General features: G+C 34.5%; 1 protein-coding gene across 5 annotated transcripts in view; it reads right to left on the bottom strand.

Moving 5' to 3' along the window:
- LOC110022007 (histone-lysine N-methyltransferase, H3 lysine-9 specific SUVH6-like) overlaps nt 1–14,769 on the bottom strand; it is a 31,631-nt gene that overhangs the window by 11,613 nt on the left and 5,249 nt on the right. The gene's annotated exons all lie outside the window — the stretch shown is intronic.

Here is a 14,769-nt window from a genome sequence, read left to right as displayed (position 1 = left end):
ATAATCAAAGTATTGAGAAATTGTTAAAAATAAAAAAAAAATATGTGATTGCCCCAAAAGCTGTACTAAGTAGTAGCTACTAATGAATGAAAATAAAATTGCCTCAAAATGTAAATCAAACATTTTATATTTAAAAAAATTTGGGGCCTTTACATACATTGCACACAATTATTATCTATTTACATATGAAACACTTAAACGGTCGTATTTACATGCATATCAAAATATCACCATCACCATCTTCTTAAAAGCGAAAATACATATTTTCATTCATAAATGTATAACACCAAAATGTTAGTAAATATCAAAATTTTGGGAGTAAGATATGTATAAACATAAGAATTGTGCATCATGTATGTAAATTTCCCCCCCCCAAAAAAAATGTTGGTTTATTTAGTATTTGTTAGATATTACAAAGTGTTGAAGGGGGCTGCTTTCTTTGTGGTAAGGAGAAGATGGTAATATTTTTTATGTAATAAAAAAAATAAAGTTTCGGTGTTAGATATGTAAATACATAAGACTTGGGTGGTATGCATGTAAATGCCCTTCTATTTATTGTAGTCAATCTATAATTTACAAAACAAAGCAAGTGATATATCCCATCAAATACCGCACAAAAAAAAGAATCGAAGTGTAACATAGCTCCCATATATTATGACTTGAAGTTCAAGACCGCCTAAGGGTTCATTTGAGGCAAATTGTTCATGACTTGGAAGTCCAGAAAATAAGTATAGTCCTAGTTTACTGCAATTGTCTTAGAGATTTTTACAGAATTCTTCTAGAAAAAAATCATTTTATAGCCAATAGATAACTATAGTAGTTCATAAGAAGGATGCAGCTCAATGGAATAAAGAAAATTAGAATGATTTACATACAGACCACTCAAGTCCTATGTATTTACATAGGTGACATCTAAACTTTAATTTTTGCATATATGCCGCCCTATGTTTTGTTAAGTGAGAAAAATATATAATATAACTTACATGAGCATGTGTCTTTCTTCCATATTTTGTCTTCATTTATTGCATAAGTTTGTATATTTTGTGTAAGAAAATTCATAAAAAATAAATTCATTAAAGGTAAAATTCACTTGAGCGTCTTAGCAACGTGCCCCAAAGTTTAGGTGTCATGTTGGGATCTCCTAGCATGGATTTCCAGAGAGCCCAGAGCCTTGACACCAATTATCTAGCGCCTAAAAGTCAAATTTAGAGCCTCAACGCCATATGTGCCAGTGCCACAACGTCATTTGAAAACGAGAAAAAAAGCCAAGTATATAGAGCACAAAACCTTGGCGTCATTCAATTAGAATCTCAGCGACATCATCCAACGCATCAGCACCTTCATTTAAAGGGACAGTGCCATCGAAGTCTAATGAATCATCAGAAGACAGAGAGCTTGGAGCCTCAGAGGCAGAACTCGAGTGCCTCAACGCCTAGGCGCCATACTATAGAATCGTGGTGCAATGGCCCAGACAAGAACAATTAAGCATGCTTGGGGTGGGAGTTGAGGAATCACTTCAGTGGGGGGCAATAGAGTGTGAGGGGAGGCTCTAGAGGTTGAAATGTGTTTAGAGGATGTGTGGAGAGCACATAGAGAGTGTGCGGAGTGAGTGCAATGCATTTGTGAGGATGGAGAAGGAGATGAGAATTAAGGAGCATCGTGCAAATAGAATTGCCATGGAGCAAAAGAGTTTTTGCGAAGCATAGTTGGAGTGTTCTTTTCCCTCTTTTCTTTTGTATTTTGCTTTAAATTATAAGAATATGTATGGTGTTTGTGTAAATATCTTATAACTAAGTTCGTATCACTTTTGATTGATATTTGAATTAAGTTTTTAAGTTATTTTACATGATTTTCTGATTTTCTTGAGATAAATTGATGTCTTAGCCTTCAATGCTTAATTTACTTTAAAATTGTCCGCTCAATTGTTAGAACTTATCGTGATCTAGAGATTTCGAAAGAAAACTAGTGAAACGATTTGATTATTCGCATATTTGTGGTAGAATTGGCATATTACTACTTAGAGGGTGCAATCTTTAGAGGGTTGTGGAATCTTTAGGATTTTTGCATGCTTTAAGACGTTAAACTGTAATATAAAATCTCAATGTTTTTTAACAACTTGGAAAAGACTAAAGGGGTTTTGACTGTTGATTGTCAATTTCACCGGTGAACCGTTGGATGACTTACAAATTTAAGGATAAAAATTAATTCAAAGAAATAGTTCATAAAAAAACTAAAAATCTTAAAAACAAACACAGATTTTCTTCTTCGGTATTTGTCACTTTCATTTCAAAAAATTTATGAAAGCCTTGGATAAAACTATAAGCTTATTAAGCTAATACTTGACCTAATTCAAGAGTTAGCATAGTTCTCTATGAGATCAATAACTCGGATTCTAATCTATATACTACTTGATCGACACATAAACTTGTATGAATGTATGAGTGTTTTGCACCACGGATCAAGTTTTTTTCGACGATATTAATTTCTTAACTTAGATCAATATTAAATAATCGGGCCAAAAGTTTTAATCCAAATTTTGTTTTATTTTGTTATTAATTGTGATTGTATGTTATGTTATTTCATTGTACAATGTGAATCTTAGGAGTAGTGGTGAATAACTGCAATTTTCATTTTTGTAAAGTTTGTATTCAGTGGCAAGTGCCACAACTCCATCATTTTGATAGCACCTCAGCGCTTGATTTCAATTTGCTAGTATTCTGCTTTCTTATTTAAGTTATCTTGTTGTGAACTATTTTGCATTGTAATCATACTTGCATTGAGATTAGTGTATGGTGGCTAGTTAATGCTAAGCGTTGTATGGGTAGAATTGAGCATTATGAACTCGTACTTTTTATCATGAAATTTAAAAAAAAATGCTCAAAAACTAGAGAATGGAAAAGGATTTCGCCAACCATTTAGTATATGGAGTGCAACAGAGTATTAATAGACCTACTATTAGTGCTCATAATTTTGAACTCAAACTTGCAATCATTTAAAGTGCCTAAAATTCTTAGTTTTAGAAGTCACCTATAGAAGATTCAAACTTCCACATTGATAGTTTCTTCGAAATCTGTGCAATGTTTAATTATAATGGTCTTTGAAGATGCGGTTAGGCTTAGATTATTCCATTATTCTTTGAGAGACAAAGCCAAAATGTGATTAAATTATTTACCTACTAGGACAATCAATACATGAAATGATTTTACAAAAAAATTTCTAGCAAAGTATTTCTCTCAATCTAAAACTACTAAAATTAGAAATGGCATAATTTTTTTAACCCATATAGATAGTGAGTTAATTTATGAAAACTGGGAGCCTTTTAAGTGTCTGCTTCGAAAATGCACACACTATGCCCTGTCATATTGACCGATTATAGAATTTTTTTTATAATTGAATAGTGAGATCACTGAGGTCAATTATAAATACTACAATTGTGTGATATCTGATGTTAAAGGCATTTAGTGAAGCTTATGCATTGTTTGAGGAAATTGATACCAATAATTTTCAATGATCAGCTAAGACAGTAAACCTTAGAAAGGCAGTTAGTGTACATGATACCAATATGTTATCCATTCCAAGTTCATAGGTAGTTGTAATTTCAAAGAAGTTAAGCAACTTAAGGTTAAATCCAATACAAAGATCCATTTTGAGTGATAATAGTACTTAAGGATAATTAGGAAATCATAGTAGTTTAGTTGTGGGGCCAATGAAAACAATCAATATAGATTCAACAATCCATATTCAAATACCTAAAATCCTAGTAAAAAAAAATCACTCTAAATTCAACTGGAATAACAACTAAAATATAGTAAATATTTAGTGAGCATTAACCAGCAAAACTCCTTAGGCAACTGAAATAATCAAGATTTTTTTTTTCAAATTATAGACCCACTTACCCATCTAAATTTGCTTGCAATTTTCAGTTAAAGAAAAGAAACTATTTTTAGTTAGAATTAGTTTTATAAAAGAAAAAGTGATTACAAAATTAGCTACAACAATAAAAAATATAGCAATTCAATTGGGGCAATCAACAAACTCTTTAGGTACTAGACTCCAAAGGATATTACCCAGTAATACTGAAGTGAATCAAAAAGAGAAAAATAATGAACAATATAAAACAATAAAAAATAAAAGTGCGAAGTAACTAGAAGGGTGACCAGAGAGGAAAGTAGATCAGAAGATCCTGAACCTAAGAGATTAAGTAAGAAACCTACTTCAAACATTAAAAAGGAAGAACCACCCCATAGGAAAGAACTAAAGATACCATCAATATTATTTTCCCAAAAATTTTAAAAACATAAACTTCACTAAAGGTTTTTAGAGGTGTTCAAAAAGCCGAAAATTAATATCCTATTTACTTAAGTTTTAGACTACATGAATAGTTAACTTAAATTTATGGAGCATATTCTAAATTAAAAAATGTAAACTCGGTGAATTTGAGATTGTGGCCTTAACTGAAAAAATTAATGCTTTTCTAAAGAAAAACTCCTCAAAACTAAAAGATTCGGGTAGTTTCACTATTTCATTCACTATAGAAGATAGATTCTTTGACAAAATAATATGTAGCTTAGGAGCGAGCTTTAATTTAATGTTTTTGTTAATCTTTAGAAGACTAAGATTAGGAGAGGTTAAACCCGCCATTATGACCCTTCAAATAGTAAACTATTCTTTGATTTATCATAGGTGGTTGTAGAGGATATTTTCGTGAAGGTAAATAAGTTTCCTTTCCGGATGATTTCATTGTCTTAGATATGTAATAAAATAAAAAGATCTTTATTATTTAGGTAGACTTTTCTTAGCAACTGAAAGTACAATAAATGATGTGCAAAAAGTAGAACTTACCATAAGAGTAAATGATCGAGAAGTGACATTTAATGTGCTTAAATCAATGAAGACCCTGGAAATGATCAGTGGCACATAATAAAATAGCTAGATGGGTATCAAGGGTGTGAACGAGTTGAGTCGAGCTCGAGCCAACCTCGGCTTGAGCTTGATTAATTAATCAAGCTCGAGCTTATTTTCACGAGTTCGAGTCGGCTTGTTTAGTATTACAGAGTGAAAAGAATATCAATTCAATTCAGTATTATAATAAAATGATAAAATAAAATAAGTAATTGAAAGATAAATAAAATTATATCGCCGGATATAAAATATAAAATATCTTTTTTTTTTAATAAATTAAAGATGAGATATTAAAATTTAATATTTTTTCTAGTATATTTTATATTAATTATTTTTAAATAAGTCTGCTAACGAGTTAAAGAGTCGAGCAGAGGCTAGCTTGAGCTTGCCTTGTTAGCTCATCTAATTTATTTCACAATCCACTTATCGAGTCGAGCCCGAGCCAGCTTGGCTCACTTACACCCCTAATGGGTATGAAAGGAGCCAATTGCATGAGATTTTAGAGATTGACCTAATAAAGCACAATTTAATTGAGGATAGTTCAGAAAAATCTAAGAAATACTCTACAAGTCATTCCTAAAGAGATTGTGATGCCGAAACTAGTAGCGAAAATAGTGAAAAACACAAAAACAAACTTTCATTAATATTAAAATAGGATTATAACAAGATTCAAACGAGCAAAACAACACAAACACAAACGACACAAGCGAATACTCATAAATGTATTCCAATAGGTCACGGAGTGCTAGTGGTAGCGAGGGGAAGGTGTGAAACTATAGACAGCGAGCGAGAGAGGTTTGGGTGGTTGGAGCGGTAGTGGGAAGGTTGGGAGGAGCTAGAATAGAGTTAGGAAGTTGGGATAGCAATAGTAATCAGTACGAAAGGAAAATGGTTTGGTGTCGAGGGACGGAGAGAGAGTTCAGCGATTGAGGAGCGGAGAGGAGAGGGTTTGGGGAAGGTAGAAGGAAGGATACAATCACCACCTCGGAGAAGGATACAGCCGAGACACCACCATCTTCTCGGATACAGACCACAAAGGAGAAATTGAATCCACGAAGAAGATTTGAAGACAACACAATCTAAACTGAGAAGGCTATAGAAATTCAGAAAGCAGTCCCTAGAATAGAAAATTCATGATGCCCCAAGCGAGATTGCGCTAGATCCATCTAGTTTTCAAGCGAGATCTCGCGCTCTCGTAAAACTTGCGAGAAATCACGATCTAGCTCCTGCATTTGATCAACTCCCGCTTCTGCGATGCTAGGCGGCTGGCCCCGCCTTCGAAGCACTCAAGCCGAGCATTGTTTTAGCTCTCGTAACATAGTGCAGTTTTAACCCTCGTAATTGAGCACAATTAGCGCCCGTGTTAATCTCCTGAGGTTGGGGGAGCTTCGACTTCAAAGTCGAAGCTTTCGTTTTGTAGCCAGCCACCTCTGGGTCCCACTGATGACTGCACTGTCTTCTGAGGTATATGAGGGTCTTCACTAACTTGCGAGTAAATGTTTGTATCGATATGTCCTTTTGGGGCAGTGTACCACGCCTGTGCTGGTGAATCTTCCTAAAAAAAACATTTGATCGGTTCAATCAAGCATGTAGTGATAGTAATCGTACCATTCCCGCACAGCGGTGGTGTTGTTGGTACCACATCGTCCCGACATACCATTTGTTGTATCTGTCTTGTATCGGGGGTGGGTGTCTCGGTCCTCTAATCTAATGTCATCACTAAAACGGGTTTCATTGACGCTACTCTGCTAGAAAGTGATTATGTGATCGCAGACTCTGTCAGAGAAAGAAGGTTGATGCACTTCTCGTCCTTGGTGAAGGAATACGTGTTTTTATATCTATCGTGTTGAGTCCATCGGCCATATTGCCAAGGTCTTCCTAGCAAAAGGTGGTATGCATCTATAAGGACCACATCACACCACTCCTGTTCTTGCAGTTGGCCTCTAATCAAAAATTCTACCAAGCAGCTTCGGTCGATGCTAACATGTTTCTCCTTCTTCAACCACGTCAATGAATATGGTTGGGAATGCTCTGAGTTGCAAGTCCTAATTTCTTGGTCATCTATGCTGACATCCCGTTCTTTTTGCTTCTGTCATTGATGATGAGACTGCATTCATTTCCCTTTACTATACAGCGAGTGTAGATTATGTTGTATCAAAGCCACTGTGAATCCCAAGTGCCCTCAACTTGCAGAAACTGTTGAATCACAAGCGTTTCTTCATCTGGAAGAAGTTGATACTCCTCACCCTGCTCCTCGGCTTTCTCTTCATCGCTAATTTCTTCTACGGCGCCTTGATCTGTGAGTGCAATTAACCTGCTTGTGGGGCAGTTGAATGCAAAGTGGTCGTAGTCGTGGCATCAATAGCACTTCTTGGATGGCATTGTGTTGAAGGAGTTACCCATCTCCTATCTTCCCACTTTGATCCGTAGTGTCATTCCCCGGTCCGGGCTTGCCAGTGTCTCCTGAGAGAACTTTGTCGGTCATGGTAATTTTAGGTGACCGTCTGCCTGAAGGTTGTTGCTCAAAAGAAGATTGTTGTCGACTTTACTTTTGTTGTCTTTCCACCTTCAAGACTATCATGTAGACATCTCCTAGCGTCTAGTATGGCTGCAGTTATACCACATTGCTGATAGCAAGTTTCAGTCCCCCGAGATATCTGGTTATCGTATGCTCCCTAGCTATGTCAGTTAGCATTTCATCTACAAATGGTTGAATTAGGCGGTAAACTCTTCAACTGAAAGATTCATCTGTTGCAGGTTATGGAGCTTTAGAAACATATCCAGACGATAGTGGGGTAATGGGTACTTTTTCTACATTACTTTTTTCATCTTCTCCCACCTAGTGATCTTTTCACTGCCTTCGCTCTTCCTTTTGTCTCTACACATTTTCCCACCATAAGGAAGCACTCTTCTTCAGCTTAGCGACGGCTAGCTTAACCCGTTTGTCTTCTGGTAGATCGCTATATTAAAAAATTCGTTCAACTTATTGCAGACAGTCAATAAACTCATCGGGATTCATGTTTCCCTCGAATTCTTAGATATTCATCTTGATGTCATAGTCCCCCTGACCTCCATAAAGGGAATCTTCTCTCGGCCTCCTTTGGTATTGGATATCAAAACGGCGCGGTTGATATTCCGTGTCACTGTAATCTTTCATGTGGAACCGATTATCCCTTCATCTGTATCTTCTCTTTGACCCTCATGATTAAGGACAAAAGTAACCTCTTCTTGGTTTTCGTCATCTAGCTTTGTCAGTCTCCATTGTAGTCGATGAATTTCTCGTTGAATCTCTTCCCGGCTTGAGTCCAGTGTACCTCTTCATGGTGGCATGGCTAGGGTTGGGAATCGAAAGAAAAAATTTGGGTGAAGGTGGCTTGGGTAGGGGTGGATGCTACAAAACCCTAGGATGGGACTATAGGTTAGAATCTAGTTTTAATACCAAATAATACCGGAACAAGTAAGGAAAATAGTGAAAAACACAAAAATAAACTTTCATTAATGTTAAAATAGGATTATAACATGACTCGAAAGAAAATAACAACACAAACACAAACGACACAAGTGAAAACTAGTGGAGATCGGTGAAGTGGATTGGAATGGCTAGTGGGGTGGTGGCGATCACAAAGTGTTGGTGGTAGCAAAAGGAAGGTGCGAAACTGAACAGATAGTGAGTCGGAAGGGTGTGAGTGGTCGGCAGCAGAAGTGGGGTGGTTGGGAGGAGCTTGAATGAAGCTAGAAAGGCGAGATACCAGTAGTAATATGCAGAAAGGGGAATGGTTTGGTGTCGGGGTGGGGGGGGGAGAGTTCGGTGTTTGAGGAGCGAAGAGCAGAGGGTTTGGGGAAGGTAGAAAAAAAGATAGAATCACCACCTTAGAGAAGGATACAGCTGGAGCACCACCATCTCATCGGATACAACCCATAAAAAAGAAATGAACTCCAAACAAAAGATCTGAAGACAACACAACCTAACTGACTCCCTAAATACCTAGGACAGCAATTTATAGGCTCCCTTTGGACAGTGTTTAGCATCCATAACTGGGTTTTGTTCAGCACCCTGAATCGGGCGCGGTTAGCACCCGTGTCAAATTAAGGATGAATTTGAACTCTTAGATACCTCAATTAATATTAAAACATTATAATCTTCAATAGTTGAGGACCCTAAACTTGAACTGAAAATTCTTCCTAAACACCTTAAGTATGCATTCTTAGGTGAATCTTCAACTTTACACATAATTATTTTTGTTGATTTAAATGAAGCATAAGAGACAAATTTACTGGGAGTTTTGAGTGCTTATAGATAAGCCTTTTGTCTGATTATAATAGACATTAAAGGAATCAACCATTCATCGTATATACATAAAATTTTGATAGAATAAAATCATCAATCAAAGGTAGACTCACAAAGAAGGCTCAATTTAATCTGAAGGAAGTAGTGAAAAAAAAAAATTGAAATGATTAGATGCATAAATAATTAATCATATATCATATAGTGCTTGCATGAGCTTGATTTATTGTATACCTAAAAAAAAGTAGTTTAGTTGTAAATGAGAATGAGAAGAATGAGCTCATACCTATTAGGGATGCCATTGTGTGAAGAATTTGCATAAACAATAGAAAATTAAATAAAGCCACTAGAAATGTTCATTTTTTTATCTTTTCTTGACTAGATACTAGATAATTTGGCGGGACACTCTTATTTATGTTTCTAGACAATTGTGTTATCTTTTGAAAAAAGAAGTTATTTTGATTTAATGATGAGTGTTTTGAAATTTTTGAGCTTCTAAAGCAAAAGTTAATCACCACAAATGTTATTATGGCGCCTGATTAATTTTTTTTTTTGAATTAATGTGTAATGCAAGTAATTATGTCATTAGAGTTGTCTGTCGGCAAAAAAATAAATTAAATGTATCATGTGATGTTGGCACAACTCTTAATGAGGCTACTACCAGTAAGAAAGAATTGTTAGTTATAGTATTTGTGTTTTATAATTTCCAGCCATACTTGATTGGTGCTAAAATTAAAGTGTATACAAATCATTATGCTATCAAATATTAGTGATTAAAAAGAATCCTAAGCCATGCTTGATTCGATGTTGCAAAAATTTGATTTAAAGATTTTGTGATGAAAAATATTTTGAAAACCAAGTAACTGACCATTTGTAGATTTGGAGTACTGTTGTCAACGAAGGGTTCCCTTATGAGCAATTATTTGCCGTGATTGAGCAAGGCATTACTTTGCATGTGGATATAGTCAATTATCTTTGCATGAGATATCATTCCTTATGACTTGACATGTAACCCAAGCAAGAAATTTATCATGAATGTCAGATTTTATTATTTGTGTCAATCTTCTTGAAAATATAAGAACTAGATCATTATAAAATATATGCCCCTAGAAAAGGAAAGAAGTATTATTTGGCATTGTCATGATTCTAAATTTAGATGGCATTGCTTCTAAGATCTTAAAATCAGAATTTTATGTGTCTGTCATTTTTAGGAATGTTAAGTAAAATGTTAATTGTGTGATAAAGTCAGTGACTAGACAACATTTCTAGAAAAAATGAAATATCCTTAAATTATATTTTAGAAGTTGAGATATTTGATGCAAGAAAGAAAGATTTTATGGGATCAATTATACTATCCTTATGAAATCAATAAATTTTAGTTGCAGTGGATTATATCTCAAATTTGATAGAAGCGGTGGCTCTACTTATGTGTAAATTGCAAAATATTCAAAAAAAATTAAAGAAACTCATATTTTGTAGATTTGAAATGCTTAAAATTATTATAAGTGATGGAGGGGCCACTTTTGTAATAGAATAATTGAGATATTGATAACCAATTTTGAAATTAAAAATAGGATTGTCACTATATATCATCACAGACTGGTCGTTTAGTTGAAGTTTCAAAATAAGGAGATAAGCAAATTTTAGATAAAACAGTAAACCCTAGAAAAAAATATTGGCCTCTTAGATTAGATAATGCACTTTGACCATATAGAACTGCTTATAAAACCAAATAGAATGTCCCCTTATAGGTTGATTTTTTATAGAGTTTATCGCTTTCCAGTAGAATTAGGAATAAAGCTCATTGGGCGGTTAAAAATTTTGACTATAATGTGAAGAATTCGACAGAAAAAAAGGTAACTAAAATAAGATAGAGGAAATCAAGTTGCAAGTTTATGAGAATGTCAAGATTTATAAAGAGAATAAAAAATGGAATGATCCAAAGCATGTTAAAAAATTTGAGCCTGGATAAGATGTTTTATTATTAAATTTTATATTGAAATTATTTCCTAGGAGGAAGACTAAGGCTAAGTGGAGAGCTTATTCAATATAGTAAAAATTTATCTCAATGGAGTTGTAGATATTGAGAATAGAAAGACCGCACGTATGTTCAAAAAAAAAACATGAGAGACCTAGTCTTGTTTTGGAAGGGATTAAGGGAGCATAAGAGACAAATTATTAAGATAGGTCATTCTGAATAAATTTGGTATCATCAGGCCGAGTATGTTAAACTAAAAGCTTTTTAGGAGGCAACCCAAATTTATGTTGTGTTTGTTTAATTTGCTTGACTGTTTGTTTAACTGATTGTATGTTCTGTGACAAGACATTCTCTGCAAAATTTTGGCTAAGTACGTGATTTTGATGCAGCGCCAAGGCGTATGTTCTGATCATGAGTGATGGTATACTTGCTAAGAGCACCTTGGCGACGATTGACATAAGGTTGCAACGCCGAACTCAATAGAACCTAAGTGTTAAAGAGTCGATGCCTCGTAAAGCAATTCCATTGATGGTGACTAAATGTTTAAGGTATGAATAGTTGGTGGTAATAAGTCTAGTTGGCCAAATCTAGACCCAACGCCGCAGCACCATCCCTTGGTGTTGCACTGCTAATGAAACAAAAGCTTAGCACCATAGTGCCATCCATGCAGTGTCGCGGCACCATATTGTTTATAAATAGGGCCCAATTCCTTTTCGATTTTTTAACCATTACTTTAAGTCTATCGAGCGTTAGAAACCCTTTTCCTTGTCTTTTTTTCCTCCTGAAGATATGGCGTCAAGCCCAAGATCGAAAGGAAAGAAGCAGAAAGTTGAGTTGTACGATACTCACCGTTTCGTGAGTGTTGAAGCCCATGAGAGAGATGAATTTGATCTCCTTTACGAAAAGCTTATCCCGATGAGGGGATTTTAAAATCAAGGTAGAGGTGTTGGGCACACTAACACAGATAGAGGGTAAGTTGATTTTATGGCAGAGCCTAATGCCATCATTGTCCATATGGTCTAAGAATTTATTGCAATTGCTAAGAGACACATGGACTATAAGGTGCTTGTTAGAGACAAATGAGTTGCATTTGGTCGTATGATCAATGATGAATACGCACTTTTGCATGGTCTGCATGGCACAGGTCATATTTATTGATATATTAGAATAACTTCACAAAAATCATTGACTTCATGACTCCTTTAGCCTTTAAGACGACTTCAAAAGAGGTGTTAACTATAACCCTCTATATTTTATTACAAAATGAGTCTAAGAATAGAATCATAGAGCAATTCTAACACTCATCAGAAATAATTAGTAAATGATTTTCAGTTGGTTTGAATGCTCTGATACTTACCTTCAAAAATATCAGACCTGAAGATCGTACATTCCAAAGCACCATTATAGAGACTTCACAAGATTAACGCTACATGTCATATTTTAAGAAAGATTTGCGTTAATCTTAAAATTTACTTAAGCTCAATGACTCTAATACCTTACATAAATAACTTAAGACAATATTAGAACCGTTGACAGAACGCATGTGGATACACGTGTGTCCAACAGTGAAAAGACTGCATATATAGGACGTTGTGGTTCACCAACACAAATTATTATAAATGTATGTGATTTTAATATGTATTTCATTTTTGTAATTGTTGGATGGGAAGATAACACAAGCGATAGTCGCATATTCAAATTTGTTACACAAACTCATAAATACAACTTTTCAAAACTGCCTCCAAGTTTGTCTGAAAATGAATAAATGAAATAATTATTTCAGTATGATATTAATAATTATACTTATAACAGATAAATATTATTTGGTTAATGTTAAATGTCTGTTACAAAGAGGATATTTCAAATCCTTTCTTGATACAAAATATCACATTCCTGATTTTGAAAGAGAACAACGTAATTCGAGACAAAAAGAATATATTTAACAAGAGATATTTATCTTTACGTGGCGTTATTGAGAGGACATTTAGGATTTGGAAAAAAAAGATTATTCTACGAGATGCCCACATATCCATTCAACAAACAAGTGAAGATAGTGGATGCTACAATGGCTCTCCACAACTACATTTGTCGACATCATTCACGTATGATATTGAGTTCAATAATGCAGATGAAGATCAATCACATGTCCTTACTGTGACATATGAATATCGTCTAGGGTAGTCAATATCACAAGTTGAATGTGATTTACCGAAGAGGTACACAGGATGGGGAAGGTGTTGGAAAAATGATAAAGTTAAGAGAGCAAATTACAAATATAATAATTAATGAACGAAATGATGCATGCTATTTTTCTTTATTTATGTATAACGTGTTGTGAAAATACTTAATGTTTATTATAATGACGCTTTATGCAATGATTTTCATGTGGAATCTCAATTCGGGGCAAATTATTTTCATTCTTTCTATATGTATTTTTCCCCAACACTAATAGTCTCCTAAGCAACCATGGATTTAATATAAATTTTTTTCTTACATGTTTTTTTAGGTATATGATGAGATATATGACCTTAGGGATTTTTATAAAGGTTTATATGTTGCTATGAATTTTGAAATATATGAAATCGTCATCAAGCTTATCAAGATCCCCTTATTATTCAGTCATATGATCGTTGGGGTTCTTGATGACATTTGGTGGTGATATGCTTTTGTGACACAAATAAGCTTAGAATTACATGATTTAAAGGCAATCAAGATCCACTTTCTTCAAGGTCTTCTGTCTTCTTGCAGCGACAAAATATTCATCAGTTTAGTTTTTGCTCTAAGACATCATATTTTTATAAATCTTTAATTATATATGTCCATTATTCTTATTAGTTAATATTCATCTAATTGCTTCTGGTTTGAGGTTTTAAACCTTCAAAAAATATAAGTTCAAGTACTTTTGGTGCCTCTAGAGTCTTGTACTGCATATGTTAATTGCAATGTTCTCTATATACCTCACGAAAGGAGCATACTATGCGAAAAAATTTTACAGGTGTTCAAGGAATAGATCAGCAGAGGATTGTGTTTTCTTCATGTGGGCGGATCAATTAAACGATTACACCTCAGATAGCGATCAGACGTGAAAGGTTTTTTTTAGAAGAGATTATCTCGTAAAATTGATCGTCTGCATTTCAAATTCAATATTATGATCAAACGTGTCAATTATTGTTTTAATAGTTTTACTTTTTTTATTTTGATTGTTGTGTTCTCACAGTCAAGTGAGATATCAGTTCTAGGTGTAATATTTGAACTTATGTGTTTTGAGAATTCTGAATATAAATTATATTTTCATGTATGAGTAATTCAACCTGGATTGGTTCTGTTATAAACAACATGGGAATACATGGGCAAAAAGTCTTTTTACCATAAGCAATTGTTGCACAACTATACAATAGAGACGCACAGCTTCTAAGCAGCAGCTGCCTAGGACAAGTGCTGTGCAACAGCTATTTCAAAACTGCAACTGCCCCAAACATACCCTAAAATAGCCCCTTGTAATAATAGAGGTACCATTTTGGCACTTTTTTCCCCAAAATAAAAAACTTAAAGTAATAATATAAATGAATCAAAAATTTTATGGCAATGTGTGCATGTTCATACG

Source organism: Phalaenopsis equestris, unplaced genomic scaffold (genome assembly GCF_001263595.1).
Source record: "Phalaenopsis equestris unplaced genomic scaffold, ASM126359v1 Scaffold000002, whole genome shotgun sequence".
NCBI lineage: Eukaryota > Viridiplantae > Streptophyta > Magnoliopsida > Asparagales > Orchidaceae > Phalaenopsis > Phalaenopsis equestris.
This window is presented reverse-complemented; position numbering and strand designations above follow the sequence as displayed.